The sequence below is a fragment of the Eucalyptus grandis genome, chromosome 4 (assembly GCF_016545825.1).
Source record: "Eucalyptus grandis isolate ANBG69807.140 chromosome 4, ASM1654582v1, whole genome shotgun sequence".
In the NCBI taxonomy this organism is placed as follows: domain Eukaryota; kingdom Viridiplantae; phylum Streptophyta; class Magnoliopsida; order Myrtales; family Myrtaceae; genus Eucalyptus; species Eucalyptus grandis.
The window spans coordinates 34870884-34875089 of NC_052615.1; the positions used below are offsets into that span (position 1 = coordinate 34870884).

At 38.5% G+C, this 4206-nt stretch overlaps 1 long non-coding RNA gene across 1 annotated transcript; it reads left to right on the forward strand.

Moving 5' to 3' along the window:
- The first annotated feature begins 1382 nt into the window (after window positions 1–1382).
- Window positions 1383–2610, forward strand: LOC120292725. The gene is made up of 3 exons (XR_005550325.1): window positions 1383–1409; window positions 1655–1707; window positions 2401–2610. It is a non-coding gene; the product is annotated as an uncharacterized LOC120292725 (long non-coding RNA).
- The last annotated feature ends 1596 nt before the right edge of the window (window positions 2611–4206 follow it).

Below are 4206 nucleotides of genomic sequence, written 5' to 3' on the forward strand. Positions count from 1 at the left end.
CGGAATAACCATAGAGATGCATTGTACCGTGAGAGTGAAGAAATAAGCCAAGCTTGATGGTACCCTTTACATACCGTAAGACTCTTTTAACCTGTTGAAGTCTGCAATTGTAGGTTGCTGCATTCGTTGACAGTATATTTGTGGCATAAGCAATGTCTGGTCTGGTTAAGGTGAGGTATTGCAAACCGCCAACTAAGCTTCTGTACTCAGTAGGATTATGCAAAGGTAGAGAATCATTGATTAAAATGGATGGTTTGAGTGAGAGAGGAGTTGAAAGAGGTTTGGAATCTTGCATATGAGCTCGGGTGAGAAGATCTAGAGCATATTTGGTTTGGCAAAGGAATAGATAATCTGGATTTCGTGTAGCTTCAATGCCAAGAAAATAGTGTAGAGCACCTAGATCCTTCATATGAAAATGAATGCTTAGTGAAGTAATGAGACTAGAAATCATGTGAGATGAGCTGCCAAAGGAGAATAATATCATCTACATACAGTAAGAGAAGGATAGTGTCCGATTCAAGTATGCGGGATGAACGAGAGAAGGATCGGTGGAGCTACGTAAAAACCATATTCAAGCGGAAGCTGCTGAATTTATCAAACCAAGCTCGAGGAGCTTGTCGAAGTCCATAAAGAGATCTTCGAAGGAGACAAACATGGTGAGGCCTTTGTGTGTCTTTAAAGCCTCGGAGGCTGTTCCATATACACCTGTTTCACTTAAGTGTCCATGTAAGAAAGCATTTTTGACATCTAATTGATGGATTTTCCATTGTTTCATCATAGCTACTGACAGAATTATTCGAATTGTTGCATGTTTCACTACAGGACTGAAGGTTTCTGTGAAATCAAGACCTTCTTCTTGATGAAAGCCTTTGGCTACAAGCCTAGCTTTAAGTCTATCCAAGCTTCCATCAGGTGCAAGTTTTGTCTTGAACACCCATTTGCACCCGATTACATTCATGTGATTATCTCGAGGAACTACTTCCTGTGTTTGATTCGATATAATGCATCCATTTCTTCTTGCATTGCTTGATACCATCCTTGGTGTGCTAATGCAGACTTTATTGATTTTGGTTCAACAGGAATCTTATACTCAACCAGACATGCATATTTGGGGTTTGCTTTAATAATTCCAGACCGTAGTCTAGTTTGCATAGGATGAGTTGAAGATGTACCTGTCATATTTTCAGTGTCAACACTGTTTTGAGTTTGTCCTGTGTCGGCAGTGGGTAGTGAGACATGCTCTTGATTTGTAGATATTTGTTCCTCTATGGTCGAAGATGACTGATGTGATTCACTATTACTAGAGATATTATTAACAAAGATTCTGTATTTCAATACTGTGTATATTTTCGGATGCAATATCCGGTGAAGATGACTCGATGTGGGATCGACCTTCATAATTATTTGAGGTGAGCTCATCATTTTGTATTGCTGGAGCTATTTGATTGATTCTGGTATGCTGCAAGTATCCCTTTGACAGATTGTCTTGTGATGGAGACTTCTTAGTATAGTTGGAACTGGAGGATAGGACTCCTTTTATCCACTGTCTGTATAGATCAGATCCTGCGATATTCGATGACGAGTGTATGAATAAAGGGAAAGACATTCTCATCAAATAGTACATGTCTGCTGATGTAAATTCTTCCATTTGTAGGTAAGAGGCACCTGTATCCTTTATGCTTCTCACTGTAGCCAAGAAAGATACAGGTGAGTGATCTTGGATCAAATTTATGCTTTGTGTAATGCCTGAGACATGGATAACAAGCTGATCCAAAAACTCGAAGATAGTAATAGTCTGGTGTCTGATTGTAGAGTTTGTAATGAGGTGAATGCATGTGTAGTTTTGCTGTGGGCAGAAGATTGATAACATAAACTGCTGTTTTGAATGCATCGACCCAATATTTCAGTGGTACTTTAGCATGATACATCATTGCTAGTCCTAATTCAATCACATGTCTATGTTTTCTCTCGAGACACCATTTTGCTCTGGTGTGTGAGGACATGAGATAAATTGCTTAATTCCAGACTTCTGTAGATGAAGTTGGAATTTATTACTAGTGAACTCACCACCTCCATCACTCTGCAAGATTTTGATCTTGTGATTAAGCTGATTTTCTACAAGTCTTTGAAACATAACGAATATTTCATATACTTCGATTTCCTCATAGGATATATCCAGCTATACCTAGAAAAATCATCCACAAAAATGACATAGTAGGAGAATTTCTGAACAGATTGAATTGGCGAAGGTCCCCATACATCACAATGTATTCTTTCTAATAGAACATTAGAAATATGGTCTGAGGAGTGGAAAGATAAGGCTGAGCTTTTAGCAACTTGACAGCTGCTACATATATTCTGAGTATTGGAACTAATTTGAATGAGATTTTGTTTCTGCAGGATCTTCACTGTTTTAAGATTGGTGTGAGCAAGCCTTTGATGCCAGGTATCTTCTGCTATTTCCTGTTGAGTCTGTGTGAAGAAAACTTCTGCAGCTTTAGGTTCCACCTGGTAGAGCCCCTTGACTTTCCTTCCTAGCTTCACCATTGTATGACTGTGATTGTCCTTCATATATACCCCATGTTTATCAAAAATAAAAGAACAGGGATAGTCATCCGTCGCTTTGACACGTATAGAAGATTCTTGGTGATTGCGGGGACTACTAATACATCATTCAGAGGTAATTTGCTATTTCCTGTATTTAGTATTCCATTACCAATGCATGAGATTGACAAATGAGATCCATCTCCTATCATGACAAAGTGTCATTACCACTATATGTATTATAGGTTTGAATCATACCAGGTTAAAGGTAATGTGTGATGTAGCCCCTGTATCTGGATACCATTCTGAGCCATAGGGTTCTTCAATGTGTACTGCTGCTAATGCAGTTGGTATCTCATCTACCTGGTATGAATTGTCGAACCTATACCAACATCTGAGTGCTGTGTGACCTGATTTCTTACAGATCTGGCATTGTAGAGGGACATTATTAGTAGGCTTTGTGTTCTGTGCTTGTCTATCACCATTTGAGCTTTGTGGTGGATAAGATCTAACATTTTGATACCTTTGTGCAGAATTTGAATAAGGTCGAAATCCTTGTCCATAACCAGACCAGTTATCCTTATTAACCTGACCTTGCTGAGTTGAATACATGTTATTCATTCTATTGAATTGATTCCTTCCAGCTTCTGCAGAATTATTTCCATATTCTCTTCTAATAAAGGGCTGACCTCTGCCATAGTTAACTTCTCCTCGAAAACTTTCTCTTTGATTTAGGGATTGATTCTTTGCCGACTTGTTCCAGCTTTCCTTTGCCCATAATAGGCCAGGTTAGAGTTATACTCATTCATGGAGTATGTTTGTAATCTAGTTTCAAACCTCTCAAGTTGTGAGATTACTTCTTCATACTCCGGGTGAGGCTTAAGACAATACATGGTTGTCCCGAAAGTTTCATATTCGGGACCTAGCCCTTCCAATATGCCAAACATTCTTGTTATATTGTCAACAGGCTTTCAATTGCATTCAATTGATCGCAAATGGTTTTGAATTCTCTCGAGATATTCACTCGATCTGTTTCTTTTCTTGCGAGCTTGAAGTTTTCCTCTCAACTCAAACTCCTTTGCAACAGATTTCTGTGTAAATCTATTTATGAGAGCCTGCCATACTTCAAGTGAGGTTTCTAAGCCGATTATTAGACTTAGAATATTTTCTGATACTGCACCGCTTATCCAGGAAGATATAAGCTGATCGGTTTTTATCCAATCCAGTAATCGGGGTTCATCATTTCTCCGCCTCGCTTGTATCATTCGATTTGGAGGTAAAGTTTCACCATCAATAAAACCGATTAAATCTTGGCTTTTCGAAATCTATTAAACTCGAGCTTGCCACAACAGAAAGTTTTCTTCATTCAACTTGATGGTAACAAAGTTCCCTATATTCACATGAATAGGGAATGGATACTTCGAAGTCTAGTAGCCATTCTTCTATGTTCAAAGACTTTTGAAATCCGCAGATAATCCAAAAGTAGACTTTGAAGTAAACTATCTGTGAGATATCATGATCTTTATAACATCATGCAGTAAGAACACACGGATCTATCATACCCGAAATCATGCTCGATACCATGAGAAGAAATCGAATACGTAACAAGATTGATATATGAGAGAAGTTTAGATCTCGAACAAGCAATGAGAATACCTCAGC